Raw genomic sequence first — 19,552 nt, forward strand, 5'->3', positions numbered from 1 at the left:
ATCTGTGGATCAGGGGCAGGAAATTACTGAGTGGCCCCGTGGCAATGTCGACATTCCAAACTCGTTGGGCCTGATTCAAAGAAACGCTGTGTCATGGTGCAATCCCATTAGAAAACGCTCTGTGAATCAGGACCTTTGAGTCAGGAAAGGGAAGGCAACTGGGGATCCCTCTCATCACTGCTTCCTGTTTGCTCATGATATAACAGAGAAATGAATGGTTAGGTCTGCTCAGACTGAAGGTAACCATTTGCAAAATGGGAGTATGCAATGGAGTATCACTCTGTCCACAGAGACCCCAATGTGTGCCCCAAAATTCCTCATGCAATAGACAAAAATAAATGCATGTATTGCGCCCTTCTATTTTCGAACTCTATCCTCGCATTTAAGGGTGTGTGAAGCACAACATACATGCAATGTCCACCTCCTTAACATTAGTGAAATTGCCCATGTGTGCATCACTGTGCAGTCCTCTTATCCTATGCCTGATTGGTTGCAGGTCCATGGTCTGGCCATGTTGCAGCTCTGATCTGTGCAACTATATCACTTTAGTGTGACATAGCCACTTATTTGGTATGGCCCAAACTATCATATGTGCAGTTAAGCTTGTTTTCTTCTGACCCATTGTATTTCTCCTCGGCGCCTCGGTCTTCCATCTTGATCATTCTGGATACATCACTCTTTCTAATCATTCTGAAAGTCTTCGGATTAAGGTAAACAAAATCCTGAAATGATCAAATACTGGAGTCTCCACCACAATGTCAGAGACCGGTTTGAAAACTGAAAAACGGCCTAATATGTTGTCACAATGTTCTTGGCTCTGACACCTACTATAGTCTCCAATATTGTAAAAGGTCAATTTAAATGTGTTAAATAGTATAGGATTTGCATAACATGCTGTAAGATCACAAGGTGCAATGGAAAACTGATTAGTAGTACATTCTTGGTAATGCCCTAGAAACTTGGATATTGGTCATCTACCTGGCTTGTCTTGGAAAGGACCATGGTGCAAGTTTAATAGTTATGTTAAGGAATATCCAAGTTGTCAGACTAGTGGTGAGGCATGTTAATGGTGGTCTAACACCAACATCAAAGACAAAACAAACAATCGTATGCAAAAATAGTGTTAGAAGATTTGGAAACACAAACTTGAAAGACAAACATTCTCAAGAAAGCACCCTCTTCTAGTTCATTCTAAGCATTGCACAAAATGCTGTCTCATCCTCAACCTACTGCTATTATTATTATTATTTATTTATATGGTATCTTTTGAGCATATACATAGCTTCAAGAAGCAATGGAGCACTTTACAGAGGTATACAACAATACATACTATAAAACACAAGGCATTCCACCATGTTGCTTTCTAAAGTTTCATCCTTAGTCAAAATTGAATTTTATATGGTCGGGTATGTAGGGTATTTTGTGGAGATTTGGGGCCTGACGGTATTTTATTACCGCCGAAAAATAACTTAGCAATAATCACTCTTTGTATTCAGATTTGGCCATGTGCAACAATAATACAATGGACATGCATTATTTCAGCACCCAGACCTGCTTATTTGGTATACGTGGTTGGTGGTATTTTGGTGAGCATAATTCCCTTGTTTTATTTGTGGCCCCAATGTCCAGAATCCCTTATCTTCGCTTAGACTTTTCGTGTGATCACTAGAGAGACCTCAGACCTGCATTCTAGAGATACCACATTTTCCAGTGATAGTGTTGGTGCGCCACCATGGGCAAACTCACTGACTTATTTACGACAGAGAGCTATATGTGGTAGTCTTGTGGTAATTTCCACTACCTTATATACGGTAGGGAGCTATGTTCAGAGAGTCTCTCTTCCCGTTGGCTCATGTACCTCCAACAAGTTATACTACAGTCACTCACAATTATTCATACTGATTCTGACATGCACACATCTGTCTTAAAATGACCATTGCACTGTTTAAAAATCTCCCCACATCATTGGCATTGTAATGGTAAATAGAAAATAAACCACCCGTCTGTTTTCAAATATTTTCTGTATTATAAAAGTTGCACTTAGACATGATCTCATTCTTTACAGAAATAAATAAAATGGTACAGTAAAAGCATTTTCTATGACACACTGCAAAGAGCGTGGCGGAGAACAGAATTCAACTTGCAACATTGGTATTTGATTAAGACACGCACAGGAATCCTACACTGACTGCATAATTTCGTGCACACACCCGGCTCCCACGCTTAGGTAATTACCTTATCTGAGTGTTCTTCAGTTGTTCTCTTTGTGAATGTGGCTCTCTTGGATTAACTCCAGCAAAAAGGAACGCTTGCCTTCTCAAGCCGGGGTCATTGCCTGGAATTCTCAGCTTTTTCAGATAGGAATGCCTCAGCCAGTGGAAAGGTTTTTCTTTCAGCTCTCCCCAGTCTCGACTGCAGCAGGACACCGGAATTTGCATTCAGTCAGGACCCCACAGCCAGGTCTTCTCCCCAGTAGTGCAGAAAGATGTCTCCTGTATTTTTCCCTGCTACTGCCCCCTAAAACTTTCCTCTCAGCCCTCTTTATGACGTGTCCCAATGAAATCCATCATCTCTCATCCTCCTACTCTTCAACAATAGCTTCGCTTATACATTTGCAATTGTTGCAAATCTGACTTCCTCCTTCCTGCCGTTACTGTGCACAACAACACGGATAATCAGGCAGAGAAGAGAAGAAAAAAAAAATCTGCACACTCATTTAAATGGTTTTCAGAGTATGCCTAATTCTGCAGTAGAGAACACATTTTATTAGTGGGTTATATTAAAATAAGGTTTTATTAGTCAGGTTAATGGTTAATAGGTTAGCTGTTAATTTCCAAATGTGTCTCTAGCAATATAGGCATTTCAGGTGAAAAATAGTGTGCATTTTTAAATGAACACGTGTGCTTTTAACTGTAAAAATAGATTTGCATCTTATATGTTAAAATCGTTTTTTTACTGAATAGTCTGTCTTTCCTTGTTAATCTGCTAACCCATATAGCAATGCACCGCACCCTTGTGGTGGTGGTGCTGCAAAAAATTTTGTGCTACTTGTGCAGTATTGCTGTACTGTGTACTGTAACACGCCAAATATCCTTACATATACCCTCCTTTTGTTTTTAGAACTTGGCTATAATCCAAGCCAATTCCTAAAAACAACTTGTTCTATTTTTTTTTTTTTTACAATATAGCAATCCAACAAAATGAATATTCATGTGCATCAATGAAAATTTGCAATCAACATTTCATCTGAGTCCATCAGTTCATAAAATGTTCCACATTTGCCTTCTCAGTGGAAGTGGCATTACTTTAAGTTTAAATTTTCCAAGTCAATTAAAAACAATGAAATAAAACAACTAACTAAAACAAATAAGTAATATAACAAGTTAAAATAAATAATTAAAATAATAAATACGTGGAACTTCATATGCCGGAACTTTTGCTTTGTCTCTTTTGGTATGTCCCGACCAGCGATGTTATTCGGTTCATTCGAGTACTCTTTCATCTTGGCAATCTTGAATCCACAGTAGTCATCTCTTTTGGCATTCCGGTTATTTTGTCTTCACCTCCACCTGGAGGCAGGCATCTTTTGGTCTTCATCCAGGGGACTCCAGGACTCCATCGTCTCCCGTGGCCTCTGATCCCGGAACCTCCGACCAAATAATGTTAATTGTCTAAATCAAAATAGAAAATAAACAGATTAAGTACATAGCACAATACTAACTTCATCCTTTTGCCAAAAATAAAACATGCTTGGTAAAAATACTTCGTTTTTTTTTTTTTTTTTCTGAAATTAAACACAAGTTAAAAGAAAACAAACACATATAAAACAGCATTCAATATTTAATACACTTTCTCTCTGCACACCAACCACGAGCTTCCGTTATATGTGCATTTATTTATTTATTTATTTATTTATTTATTTATTTATTTATTTATTTATATTATATATTTTCACATATATTACAGTGTTTATGTGCCATCATAACAATCAACTTTTTTTTAACTTCTTTGTCACTGCCTCCTGATCACACCCATTTATTTTCTCAAGGGACTCTATCCGTTTCCACATGCTCAAGCTGCCTGATCTCATGTCTGGGATGGCATGGTTTGATTTGATTTACATGGACAAACTGCTCTATTGCTGTTTCACCTTCATTTTTCAAAATTTTATACACTACAGGAGAGACTTTATCTATAATTCGAAATGGCCCCTGCCAGGCTGCCAGAAATTTAGAATTTTTCTGTTTACTTTTTCCAAAATGAAACTTGTACACCTGATCCCCTACATTGTATTCCTTTACTGATGTCTTTTTGTCATAATATGACTTAGCACTGTCAGCAGCTCTTTCCAGATTTCTCTGCACAAAAGCAAATGCATGTTGCAAATGCCTCCTCAGTTCATCAATATATTCATGAACTGTGGATGCACTCACTAGAGTTTGCTCATGTGTTCTGTATAGTAGGTGTTGTGGTAACACCATTTTCCTACCTGTTAAGACCTCATGGGGGCTAACACCTGTTGCTTTGGCAGGAGTCGACCTGATTGCCATCAAAACCAATGGTAAACGCAAATCCCAGCTGGAACCTGCTTCTGCCACAAATTTCTTTAAAATATCCACAACAGACCTATTGCTTCTTTCAACTGTACCTGAAGACGCCGCCCGATATGCGATATGTAGTTTCCTTTTCACACCTAGTATTTGCCATACCTTACTCATTAGAGTACTTGTGAAATGACTTCCTCTGTCTGACTCAATTCTTTGTGGCAACCCAAACCTTGAGAACACATGGTTCACCAGCAATGTGGCTGCTGTTTGCGCACTACAATCTGGTGCGGGAATGCACTCAATCCACTTTGACATCAAACATACCACACTCAAAATATATCGGTGTCCCCTGCTCGACCTTTTTAAAGGACCTACATAGTCTATTTGCAAATCTGACCATGGGAGAGTTAGGCCTCTTTTCATCAATGGTGCTCTATGCATTGGTGAAGCAGGTTTAAATTGGGCGCATACTAGACATCCTCTAGTATATAATTCCACATCTTGGGACATATGTGGCCAGTAAGCATAATCTTTTAGTATTTCTAATGTCTTTTGTGAACCTCTATGGCCTGCAGTTATGGCATCATGTGCATGGTGTAGCATTAGTCCTCTGAATGAAAGGGGTACTACCCACTGTATTTGCCCTGTTATGGACTCTCTAATCATGAGCCCATCCTGTAATCTAATTCGTGTTTTGTTCTTTAATAACACCCTCAACTCTTCTTTTCCCATACAATCATTTTCTGTTAAAGGATTTTGTTCAGGATCTATCAAATGATTATAATAGATTCCCAAAATTTGATCATTCTTTTGTGCCTCAATCAAATCTTGGTCTGGCGTGTCATGACTCCACTGCACCACCGGTTGATCTACCTCCTTTGGTGCTTTAGAACGTGTGACTGCATCAATTTGTATTTCACCCATTAAATAATCAATAGGTAGCAATTCTCCCATCACAGCCCCAATCTTAGCCAGATGGTCTGCCTTATCATTTCCCTCCTTATCCTCTCCTGGTGTTTTTAAATGCCCACGAATTTTTCTCCAGTATATTGTTAAATTATTTTCTGACACCAATTTGTCTATGGCTTGTATCATTTTTCCATGTTTAAGTGGCTTTTTGTTGTATGTAATCATGCCTCTTGCTTTCCAACCAGGCAAATACTCCACAAAGCTATTCCGTGCATAGTCAGAATCAGTCACCAAGACAATTTCACTGAACTTTTTATCAACTGCAGTAGCAATTGCTTTATAGATGGCTGCCAATTCCGCCACCTGACTGCTCCTATCTCCAATCCTCATCCCTATACTAGGAACGCCTTCACATTTCAACCAGACATTTCCTATTCCTGCCACTAATTGTTTATTACTGTCATTTTCAATGTGAAAAGCACAACCATCCACATATACAGTTGGCAAATCCTTGCATGTTTTTTCATCAAAAGCTTTGTGTGGTGATTGTTCAAATCCCTGTAAACTAGCTTCCACATCCATTTCATTTGTTATTTGTTCAGCTGCACAGTCATGTAAGTCAGCTAACCCTTGAGCAATTGGGCTCTTTTTATTTTGTCCATATCTTACTTCTACGGGAAAACCTTGTAATGCCAGCGTCCATGAAGTGATTCTGGATTGCGCTAGATTGCCTGATCTAATTCTTTTACTCTCTAAAAATTGCAAAGGTTGATGATTTGTTTCAATAATCACCTTTTCTCCCTGAACAATGGGGCGGAAATGTTGTAGCGCCCACACAGTGGTTAATAGGGCCTTTTCGCATTCATTAAATTTCATTTCAACTTGGGAAAATGCCTTACTTGCATATGCAATGGTTTTGTGATTCAAATCGTGTTTTTGTGATAACACTGCTGACATACAATGTTCAGAAAAGCCTATTTCTATAAAGAAATCCCTGTCCTTTATGGGGTATGCTAAACATGGTGCCTTTACAAGACATTCCTTCAATCTAGCCACTGCATCAGACTGCTCTCTTTCCCATCTCCAGGGAGTATTTAGTTTAAGCAGTTTAGTCAATGGTTGAGTGATTTCTGCATAATTCTCAATGAACTTTCTGTTATAGCCTGTCATCCCTAATAAACTTTTTACTCCTTTCACATTTTTAGGATCTTTTAATCTTTGTATGGCCTCTATTTTCTTCCTTTGTGGATTTAGCCCATGTTCAGTCACTTCATGCCCTAGAAAGTTCACTTTTTTCTTGCACCATTGTGCTTTTTGCAAAGATACTTTGGCGCCTGCTTTCTGCAATTGGCCAAGCACATGTCTTATTTCATCAAAATGGCTTTTAAGGTTTTCATTTTTTATCAAGACATCATCCACATAAACTATTGTTCCTCTTTCCGCTGCATCTGGCATGGCCTTTCTCAAAAATATGCCAAATTCACTCCCACTATTGATGTACCCGAACGGAGCTCTAAGCCAGGCATATTGAGTCCTGTCAAATGTAAAGGAAAATAGGTGTTGTATCTCCTCTGCCAATGGCACACACCAATATCCAGATGTGAGATCTAACGTGGTAAATACATTTGAACCATGTATCTGAGCTAGGCCCTGATCAATGAATGGTAGTGGCCATCTAGATACTGGTACTCTTTTATTTAACTCTCTTAAGTCTGCACACAGCCGCCATTGACCATTTGGCTTTAACACACCTAAAATAGGCGTATTGGATGTGCTATGAATGGGCCTAATTATTCCCCGTGATTCCAAATTTTTAATAATCTCTGCCAATGATTCTAAACATGCCAGCGGTAGTCTATACTGGCGTACAAACACTGGATTTCTGCTACAACCTTCTGGTAGTGTGGCCACATGTAAATCAGTTAAACCACAATCATAAGCATCTTTTGCAAATACATCCTTAAACTCCATAAATATTTCCCTCAGATTGCGTCGATCCTCATCGCTGTCACATGCATCCGCTAAGGAGATCTGCTCTTCTACCATTCTGGAAAATTCTGGAAACTCTTCTGGTAAAGGAATCTCAGCGCTTTCCTCTAACTGTGTGGCTGTGTCTTTTTGTAGAGCTGCCACTTTCAAATATTTTGGCATATCAGCTTCCACTTCAATGGGCTGATTTCCTGTTTCATTTTCATTTAAATTAAATATTATGCAATCCTCTTGATGACAGCACACTGTCTCATTTGAATCATAAGGATACACAGAATGAATTTTAAATATTCCTTTGGGCTGAGAGTCCAGGTGTTCTGGCAACTCGCCCTTGGCATCTACATATTTTTCAGGAATATTCCCAATCACCATGTTATTTAAATCTGCCGTATAATGTGATTTTTGTATGGCCATTCCTAATGGGGAGTTTTCCTCTAAATGAATGTCCTGACAACCTTTATTATTTACCATGATTTTTACAGATCCTTCACCAATATCTACCAATGGAATGTATTCATAATCCAGGCCTTGCTGTTTTATGGATTCATTCAGGCATACAAATGCATCAGAGCCTTTCATCTGCTGTCCATTTTTGCATTTCAGTGTTATTGCAAACTGTTTTGTAAATGCAGGAACAATAGTATTTTTCCTCATCTGTAATTCGACTGCATAAGGAACTAGTTGTGCACAATGATAAGCCCTTCTTTTGTCTTCAAATTCAGGCGCCGGCCCACCTAGGCGTGACCATATTTTTTGATTAAGGAAATCTAACACCATACACATTCTGTGCATGATGTCATTGCCCATGTAAAATTCATTTTGTGCTCCACTCACTATCCATACATTATGGTAAATTGTTTTCTGCCCAATGCTAATTTTAAGCATGCATCTGCCTGTAATTCGGTTTTCAAAGTCTGGACTGCCCAACCCAGAAACATATTGGTTTTTAATCCTAAATTTCGGGATTTCTTCCCTCTCCATAATTTTTTGCAACAATTTCTCATTAATGAAACTCCTTTCATGTTCAAGCGCTAAAGTGGCTTTTATTGTTTTAAGATAATCATTTATACCAACGTGAACCCATGGTTGCTCATCTTCCATGTGTATCTCTGCCAGAGTGGTAATGTGTTTTTCTGAATCTGTTTTAGGAACAATATTCTGTTTGCATGTATTCTCTTTTAAGTAAAAACGTAATGTGTGCTCATCTATAGCAGTCTGCCAATCTTTCCTTGGGTCCAAGTATATTTGTACAGGTAGTTTTTCATTGTCGCTCTGATCTTTGTCTTGACACATTAATATAACAGTGACACTAGGTATGCAGCTATTCTGGAGATATACCTCCACAGCATCATTTGTTTTGGCAACGGTGTGACATTCTTTTATATTGCTGTTTTGTGATTTTAGTTTCTTAGGCCTCAATGGTTTTTTGGTTAAGGACCACAGCACTCCATTCACCCCATCTATGAGAGGAGACAATCTTTTCAGGCAATCTGTCCCCATCAGAAATGGAATTTCACAAATAGATGTGATCAATACCTCTTGTTTCATTCTGTGCTTTCCTATTTTTATGTCAACCTCAGTTACACCTATGATGGGCACCTCCTCCCCATTAAAGTTATGCACTGGGCCTTGATTTGCCTTCACTGTGATCTGACTCTGTGGAGGCCTCCCTTCATTGATACTCTTTACCAGCTCCTTGGACATAATTGTGGCCTGTGCGCCAGTGTCAATCATAGCAAAGGTGTGGCATTTTTCTTCTACAGTGATGGGTGCATAATATCTGTCCTCAACTTCCTCTAATACACATAAGAAATGTGAATTCTTACTGATTTCAGGGCTCACCTTTCTCAGGTCTTTTTCACTTTTGGCTAAGCACATTGGTAAATGAAAAGACATTTTTCCCTCCTTTTTACCCATTTCTGTGCGAGATATTTTATTCATTTCTCCATGTTCAGAGGTTTTTTGGAGTGTGGCCACCGTTCGCCCATCCATCTGGGTAACATCAGAGACCACATTACAACCTTCCAACTGAACATGTGTAACAACATCATTCAGCAATTTGTCATTTTTTAATTCTGTGCATTTGTGATCATTTAGTGTAATACCAGCCCTTTCAGCCTCTTCAAAAATATGTGGCTCAAAGAATTTTTCAGGTGATTGACTTGTACCCTCCTTGTGAGTATTTCCTTTTTCTGTCTGTGTTTGGTCATTGTTTTGCTTGCCCAGGGAAGGAGCTATGGCATCCCCACTTACTCTCTGTTCACTGGTATTCCCCATGCATGAGTCATTTTTCTTAAATCTGTCCCTTTGTTCTTTTGGAATTCCTAATGTTTCTTTTTCATTTGTGCAAATCTTTACTGTTTTATTTAGCTCTACGTTAAACCGTACCTCTTTTTTAGAAGTATTTACACTTTCCATCACAATTTCATTTACTGGTACTTTCATTTTTAATCCATTAGTCATCTCAGAGTCGTTATGCAAAGTTATATCAGAGCAATCTGTCATTTTGGCACTGCAGTTATCATGAGTACTTAGTCACTTTTCGGAAGCCCCCCGGTCATTGCTATGGCCATCAGCCCCCTCTTTGGAAGGTTGTTTTTGCGCTGTATAGAGCTTTCCTATTTGCTCAGCTAACATTTTCACTTGGGCCTCAAGGCACTGGAACCTTTCCATCTCTCTAGGATCCTCTTTCTGTGGCCTAGGTCGATATTGGTTGTTTTCCCCCTGATTGGATCTATTCTGATACCTCTCAGGTGATTGATACCGGTTGGGATGGTTTCTGAACTCTTGATTCATTTGTGGAGGGGAGCGGGTTGCACCCATCCTTTGATTATAGTCCCCTGGTGGGGAATCATTGTACTGGCGTGGACTGTAGTTCACGTTTTGCCTCATGTCCTGTCTCTCAGATTGTGGGTACTGGCCCCTATATTGATTTCCATTATCAGTAAATCGATCCACATATCGGGGCCTATCCTGATTACCATATATCATGGTGCTGGGATCAAATCTGCTCTGTGTCCCCAATGACTGGTAGGGACCATCATTTCTTTGATCTTGATTTTGTCTCTGGTTATTGTTCATACCTGCCATATCAGACCGGTATCTTACCCGGGGTCTATCTCCTAAATATCTAGGGCTGATGTAGCTCTCTCTATTACTAGGATCATGTGATTGGAACATTGGTACAGGAAATGGCGATCTTTGTTGATTACCCCTTTGTTCAGGTGTCACATTATTTTTACCTTGGCTTTGAGCAGACTCAAGGGACATTTTGGCTGACCTGATTTCCATTACTGTGGCTGAGGGTTCTTTAGATCTAGGCCTAGTATCTTTCATTTTATCACTTTCTCTACCCTGACAATAGAGTACCTCATATAGCTTGGTGCTTTGATGTACAATCCATTCAAGGGACTTGTCACGGTCAAATTCACGGACCAATTGGGATATGATGTCTTTCTGTAGCCCATAGAAGTATGCGGTTTTAAACTCATTGGAATTTGAGTCAAAAGATACATCAAAGCGAGAGAATGCTCTTTTTAAGTCTTGTAAAAATTGGCGAGGTGATGTATTAGGTCCAGCAGTAATAGTGTACGCGACTTTCTTTGCCTCCTGCAATGACTGAAAAGGAGAAAAATGACGCCTAATTTCTTTTTCAAACTCCAGCCATGTCATATTCTGCTGTTCATTTAATCCCCTTATGATGCTGGCCGTCGGGGCATCTAAAGTTAAATGAAAATATTGTCTGTACTGTTCCTTAGGTATCTGGAGTGCTTTAAAAATGTCATGCACCGCTTCTAAGTGATCCTCAATGCAGCATTCACCTCCCTTTTTAAATGGTTTGATCAGGGCTTTAATGGATTTCATTATTTTTATGGGGCTACGTGTTGCAATGCATGGAATTGCACTATTTTGTGAGTCAATCCTGTTTTCAGGTGTATGAGATTGGTGACTGCCCCCAATGGGAGTATCAAATCCCCCAAGGGCGCTGCAACCAAGTTCAGTCACCGGCCCTGTCACTGGGGCACTAGCTCTTTGGGCAGAGCTAGAATTCACCTCCACTCCATTGAATGTGGTACCCTGCCGCCTCTCCTGGGACCTGGGAATGCACATTTGCTGTTCTAAGTCCCTACACTTTTTAAGGAGTCTGTTGGCTTCATCATGCAAATAATTATTTTCATCACTCATTTTATTAATTGCCTCCTGCATATCGCACATTTGCATTTGGCATTCATTGAACTCTTTATTTCTCTTGTCTCTTTCTTGGATCATTTTAATCATTTCTTGTTCTGCACTCTGGAGATCACCTTCTTTTTCGCAATGTTCTTTTTGTAAAATTTGCATTTCTGAAACAACCTCATCTTTATCCTGCCTAATGTGATCCACTAAGGCTTTTAAGTGTGTCAATTCTTGCTCACTATCTTCAAATTGTTTCTTGCTTTTGGATAACTGAGTATCAAAGTCTCTGCATTTTAATTGCATGTCTTTTTGGCATACATCCAATTCTGCTCTCAACATTTCCTGATTTTTACTTGTCCCATCTAATTCAGTCTTTAACCTGTTAATTAGCTGAGTATCATTCTCTTGCATTCGCAGGGACTTGTTTAAAATAAACCATATTTTGCCGCATAGCCGTATTAAACAGTCTTTCTCTGCACTTTTATCGGCTGCATTCAATAATCTTGTAAGGCAGACCTGAATTATGCTGCCTTCTGCAAAAATATTGTCTAGTTTTTCTTTCTGCACCTCACCTTGAATGCGGTTACTCCATTCTAACGTGGTATTCGAAGACCAATTCCCATGTGCAAATAACTTTGCCTCTAAATATTGCACTAGATCTGAGAATGTGGTTTCCCTTTGTGACATTCTGAAATTCGTTTTTAGTGGCACACTGCTATTATAAAATGGGTTCCCTTTAATGTGCAAATGGCAGTGTGAGACACGCTTGCCACGCCCAGTAGGTACTCTGTGATCACTTTCCCGGCCTGCAACGCACCATAAATATGTAGGGTATTTTGTGGAGATTTGGGGCCTGACGGTATTTTATTACCGCCGAAAAATAACTTAGCAATAATCACTCTTTGTATTCAGATTTGGCCATGTGCAACAATAATACAATGGACATGCATTATTTCAGCACCCAGACCTGCTTATTTGGTATACGTGGTTGGTGGTATTTTGGTGAGCATAATTCCCTTGTTTTATTTGTGGCCCCAATGTCCAGAATCCCTTATCTTCGCTTAGATTTTTCATGTGATCACTAGAGAGACCTCAGACCTGCATTCTAGAGATACCACATTTTCCAGTGATAGTGTTGGTGTGCCACCATGGGCAAACTCACTGACTTATTTACGACAGAGAGCTATATGTGGTAGTCTTGTGGTAATTTCCACTACCTTATATACGGTAGGGAGCTATGTTCAGAGAGTCTCTCTTCCCGTTGGCTCATGTACCTCCAACAAGTTATACTACAGTCACTCACAATTATTCATACTGATTCTGACATGCACACATCTGTCTTAAAATGACCATTGCACTGTTTAAAAATCTCCCCACATCATTGGCATTGTAATGGTAAATAGAAAATAAACCACCCGTCTGTTTTCAAATATTTTCTGTATTATAAAAGTTGCACTTAGACATGATCTCATTCTTTACAGAAATAAATAAAATGGTACAGTAAAAGCATTTTCTATGACACACTGCAAAGAGCGTGGCGGAGAACAGAATTCAACTTGCAACATTGGTATTTGATTAAGACACGCACAGGAATCCTACACTGACTGCATAATTTCGTGCACACACCCGGCTCCCACGCTTAGGTAATTACCTTATCTGAGTGTTCTTCAGTTGTTCTCTTTGTGAATGTGGCTCTCTTGGATTAACTCCAGCAAAAAGGAACGCTTGCCTTCTCAAGCCGGGGTCATTGCCTGGAATTCTCAGCTTTTTCAGATAGGAATGCCTCAGCCAGTGGAAAGGTTTTTCTTTCAGCTCTCCCCAGTCTCGACTGCAGCAGGACACCGGAATTTGCATTCAGTCAGGACCCCACAGCCAGGTCTTCTCCCCAGTAGTGCAGAAAGATGTCTCCTGTATTTTTCCCTGCTACTGCCCCCTAAAACTTTCCTCTCAGCCCTCTTTATGACGTGTCCCAATGAAATCCATCATCTCTCATCCTCCTACTCTTCAACAATAGCTTCGCTTATACATTTGCAATTGTTGCAAATCTGACTTCCTCCTTCCTGCCGTTACTGTGCACAACAACACGGATAATCAGGCAGAGAAGAGAAGAAAAAAAAAATCTGCACACTCATTTAAATGGTTTTCAGAGTATGCCTAATTCTGCAGTAGAGAACACATTTTATTAGTGGGTTATATTAAAATAAGGTTTTATTAGTCAGGTTAATGGTTAATAGGTTAGCTGTTAATTTCCAAATGTGTCTCTAGCAATATAGGCATTTCAGGTGAAAAATAGTGTGCATTTTTAAATGAACACGTGTGCTTTTAACTGTAAAAATAGATTTGCATCTTATATGTTAAAATCGTTTTTTTACTGAATAGTCTGTCTTTCCTTGTTAATCTGCTAACCCATATAGCAATGCACCGCACCCTTGTGGTGGTGGTGCTGCAAAAAATTTTGTGCTACTTGTGCAGTATTGCTGTACTGTGTACTGTAACACGCCAAATATCCTTACAGGTATCTTAACCTGTTATCATGCTCTACATATGATAGGCTATGATATGGCATTCATAACGCGCCTATACACAATGTTTCTAGGCGCGATGCAGCTAGGGGAGGAACAGCGTGAAGACAGAGACAATGACCCTACCAGGCCAGTTTCATTCAGATCATTCAGGTGCAGGGGAAGGGGCAAAGTGCAGGGTGGGTGGGGGAGAGGACAGTGCAGTACATAGGATACGTAAAATAAATAAACAATAAGAGAAGTACGGCCAGCTGGTGGTAAGTGCAAGGGTAAGTGCAGGCATCAGGTGTCAAGTGCTGGTGGCTGACTGTAGGGATACAGAAAACAGTCCCCAAGTGCGGGGGTTGCCAGGGAGGCAGTGCAGGTGTGCAACTGGTGGTGGAGGGGACCTGGGCCCGAGATCAGAGGGTGCCAGGAACCAGTGCATTTTCAGCCAGGAATTCAGCAGGGGAGATTAGGGGAGAAAGCAGAAGCAACACAGGAGGTTTTGAGGTGCTTCTGGAACCTCAAGTCTCAGGGAGGCAGGGAGCTGTTCCAGAGGGAGGCCCCAGCCGAAGAAAGAGATCTACCACCAACTCATTGCTTGGAGAATAGACTGCCCCTGAGGGAGTTGGAGACGGATGAGCAAAGAGCTTGAGAAGGAAGATATTTAGGAATAGAGAGTTGAATGTATTGAGGCCCAGGCCCCAGAATGCCTTGTGGACAATGCAGAGGGTTTTGGGCTTAATCCTCGCAGCCACTGGAAGCCAGTGCAGAGTTTTCATTCCTGGAGATATACGATCTCCAAGGACAAGTCTCACAATCCTGTTTTGGATGAGTTGCAGAGGGCGGAGAGTAGAAGCAAGCAGATTTAAAAAGAGGCTGTTGCAGTAGTCCAGCCTAGAGAGAACCAGAGCTCTGGAGACAATGAGCTACTGGGGGAAGGAGAGGAAAGGAAGAATAGCTCTGAGGAGGTGCAGCTGGTAGTGTGACTTCTTAGAGACATCAGAGATGTGAGGAGGGAAGGAGAGTGTGGAGTCAAAGATGACCCCAAGGTGTTTAGCCTCGCAGGTGGGAGCATGAAGACAACCAAAAACAGAACACATAAACCAAGGTGTTTAGCCTCGCAGGTGGGAGCATGAAGACAACCAAAAACAGAACACATAAAGCAAAAAGTAATTGACGCTTCAAACACTTATTCATACATTACAAAACGTAACTGAATTTTATTTACACATTCTGTTAATCACACATTTAGTCATCAGCAACAATTAAGACATTGAATAATATAATACCAGCGGACTATACCCTGGGAAATTAAATAGAAAAACAAAAAAGACAAAAATAAGAAGAATGGAAGACCCAAGAGGTGTGAATGGCCTTAAACTTTAACAAGTCTCCCATTATAAAAGATGAGTGCATACATACATGAAGGGAGAAAGAAGAGATATATACACAATATACATCTTAGTTTAAAGTGAAGAAAATACAAGTATATTTTGTTCCTTATTTTACAATGGTTCTCAATTGTGTATTATTTGTTCACTTTTTTCCATTCACATCCCATCACCCAGGATGTTGTTGAATATATGAAAAAACATTTATATTTTTATATAAAGTTCACTTTATGAAGAGGGTCTGCCATATAAATGTGCATTTTACTGTCATGTTTAAAGTTGACATACGTCATTTAGAAAGAGCCGTTTCTCATACTCTAAATGACTTACCCTGTCAGGGTTCTCCAGGCATCTTCTGCCCTCTCGGTCGGTGCGCGGCGACAGTGGGGCCATAAAACTGGCGCTAAGGCTGACGCTACAACAATGTAGGGGGCAAAACGATCCTGTAGTGGTATGTATCCACAGTGTGTCTCTGGATTCACAACAGGAAAGATTGTCCTTCAATCTAGGGACAAAGTACGAAGAAACTGGTAAGTGGAAATAATATTAAGTAAAGTGCGACTGCATCTCCAACGTGGGGCAGCATGCATCCTGATTGGGGGTTAGGTGAAGTGCCACCCCGGTGATTGAAAGACATTTCACAGTGAAGTGTGTCTCATGCTATTGATTGCAAAGGTAAGCCTGATTGGTGTAGCCTGGCGTGGTAAGGTGCCCATGCATGAAGGGATGTTTTAATACCCAGAAAGCTAATGGTGAGACTAAAAGAAAATGCACTGTACAGTCAGTTATGACTGGTAAGGTTCCAGCCTAAGCAGAATGCTCAGTTTTTCCCTGCAATCCTTATCTTCTAATTGTGTCATTCACAAGATACATTCAGAAATAATTTGAGGAAACTGGTCACGTTTAAATAAGTACAGTGGCCGATACATAACAAGCGAACCTGGCGGTGCAGTATAAGAGCTACCATGATTTGGAGGTGCGGAGCATGTCTCCTCTCTGAGTCAGTGGCGATAATATGCTGAGATAGCATCTACCTTGTTGTTAAGGACCCATGTTGTGTATCCCTATTGGTGCAGCCGGTGGGAAAGTGCTGATGTCAGTAGGCCATTGTCAACGAAGCGCGTGTTTGCTGAATACATGGGATTGTTGCCTAGGCATTCATAAAGAAAGTTGGATGAGGATCACAAGTTGGCCTTGTCTTGTTAATGAACCTCTCGCTCCATGATATAAAGTTGGTGAAACACAGTATACAGCCCATAATGCGATACACATATCCATTATGATATCTGTAAGGAACTGGCCAATCTTGCAGCAGCCTCCTCTTCTGTCACACCCAGCCAGGAAATTTGCTCGGCCCGCAAAAACCCAAGACATCCTTTTCTCTTTCTCTCCCACACCACATCATACACCAACACTTCTAGAGCCTCCCTTGGCCCTTCCACCACTTATCTGCTTTTCTCTCACTCCCAAAACACCTGATGAGGCGCAAGACAGGTCCCGTCTATGAAGGTTTCATCAAAACAGGTAGACCCCTGCCCTTCCAAAACCATTAAGGACAACATTGACTCTCTCGCTCCAGCCTTGGCCATCCTCTGCAACCTCTCTTTTGACACTAGAGTTTTCCAAACTTCCCTTAAGCCCTCCTTTCTGCACCCTCTGCTCAAGAAACCCTTTTCTGACCCCTCCATTCTGCAAAATGACTGCCCTATAACTGCTTTCCTGGGAAAACTCCCAGTTTAGCCTCCACAAAGAATATGCTGGTTGCTTCCATGACCATCAGTCTGGGTCAGAGCACCCAGAGGCACGGAAACTGCTCTTCTGAACACCCATGAAGACCTGCTCTCAAATCTTGACACGAACCCTCCCTCTGTCCCCATTCTTCTTGACCTCTCCTCTGCCTTTGACACGGTAAACCACAACATTGTGATTGCACATCTCTTTGTTACCCAGGGAATCACAGGTCAGGCTCTGGCGTGGTTACCCTCCCCTTCCGACAGTCCATCCCAGGTGGAACTTGTGTCCTTTCTCTCTTCTATCACTCTTTCAACCTGTGGCATCCCCCAGGTTTCTAACTTATCCCCCTGGTTCTTCAATGCCTACATGGCTGCCCCGGCACGTGTGATTGCCAATTTCACCTCTACCTTCCAATGTTATGCGGATGACACACAACTCTCCTTCAGGCTTCCCTCAACCACCTCCTCCACCTCACTCATATCTGACTGTATGTCCGCAATTCAGTCATGGTGTTGTAAGTGAGAGGCCCCCAAAAATGCAGTTAATTCTCCCAATGGAGTCAATAAAGACACAGCCCTGGAGGGAATGAGACCAAGACCAAGTGCTGGTTATATCAAAGGCTTTATCTAAAGTAGGGCAAGTAGAATCTACTCTGTTCACGCTGAGAGCGCTTTGCAGAAAACATGTTACAATTCACTTTTAAACAGAGAATTCATCATCAAACTGAGGAAAGGCCTAGGGGTCACATGGACAGTTGGGATTGGTCAATAAGGGCAGACACTTATAGGTGCCATAGGGTCGGAGACGCTCGGTTGGCTTGAGGACACGTGGTGTTGCAATGACTTGTCTTGGGTCAATCGGTCAGCTGGGCTCATTGAGCTGGTATGTAGGATTGGCAACTTGAGATGTTGTTTCCTTCGTAAATCATCATGTAACATTTGCCCTTGTGGCCACACATTCCCATTCATTCACTATCATAATCTGCTTGTCCGGTGAGCTCAAAGACTTGTGGCTTAAACACTTATAACAACGTGGTTCAAATACAGGTTAATTTATTATTGGGCATAAGTTAAGATTCATCCATTAAACACAGCATGACCTGTTCAGGCAATTCAGAATATACTAATTAAGGGGTAAGGCCCTTGGGGTCATTATGTGATCAAGTATGTCCATCTGATAAACATCAAAGAGGGCTCTACATCTATGACTGGAACCAAATAGATCTCAAGGGGTGCATACGATTATGCAAAAACAAAGAGGTGATGGCTGGAAGGTTTAGAATTAATCTTAACCACTGGCAATGCTCTGGGCAACCCTCCAGACCACCGTTATTCGCCTGCCAAGCCATTACAGAAGGGAAAAACCATATGCAAATCAGGCTTGGTCCCACCCCAAAAGGGGCAGTCCAGCCCGAACGATTGTGGGCATATATTTCATTGTGGGGGGTTTAGTGGCCAGTTGTCCAAACATTATTAAATCTCTGCTAATCTACCTTGACACCAAGAGGGGCAGAGGAGAATCAAAACCTCTTTGCGGTATAGGTCCACATTGCACAAATACCCAGGACGTTCAGGAATAGCTCTTCAATACGGGCCTTTACATGTGGTTTGCTATATTACATTCAGGTTATACTCATTTAGAACATACTATATTTCTACCTGGCTAAACATTCTCATTGTAACAAAGCTATTGAAACAATTAAACATATACTTGAATCAGTGTTCATCCTTCATTAAAAGCAGTTCATGGCTCAGGGTCTGTGTTACAGCCTTAATCAGCTATTGCAATTTGGTGAGAGTAATCAGTTGCTGTATTACGTTTACACGATATCGTACATATAGTTAAATTTGAACTTTACAAAAATTAGGTAGTTTAGTGCTGGCTTGTACAGTATTATACTGGTTATGCATCTCGTTGTTGCAATCTATTTCTATGAGCTACGTTATACCATATGTTAACATGTATCATACTTTCACAATTAGGCTTTAACGTGAGAGCTTCTGATTATACATATATGTTATATTGTCTGCTAGTATGCTTGTTGTCCCACTATTAGTTCTACATTATCTTTCATGCAAAAAGGCACGTTGGCTCCGTCCTCGTTAAGACGTGAACAATCAAACAGACTTGAGTGTCACTTCTAACTGTCGACCCTGTCTTAAGGAATATGGGGGATGGTGTTCTTTATGGCCAGAGTCTGTTGGGTGTGGGGGGCAGGTTTATAGAGACAGATTGCTTTTGTGCTGGCCCCCGCTCAGGTCTGTATCTGGGTCAATAAGTGAGACGGAAGACAGAAGAT

The sequence above is a fragment of the Ambystoma mexicanum genome, chromosome 9, assembly GCF_040938575.1.
Source record: "Ambystoma mexicanum isolate Mex_15411 chromosome 9, UKY_AmexF1_1, whole genome shotgun sequence".
NCBI classification, from domain to species: Eukaryota; Metazoa; Chordata; class Amphibia; order Caudata; family Ambystomatidae; genus Ambystoma; species Ambystoma mexicanum.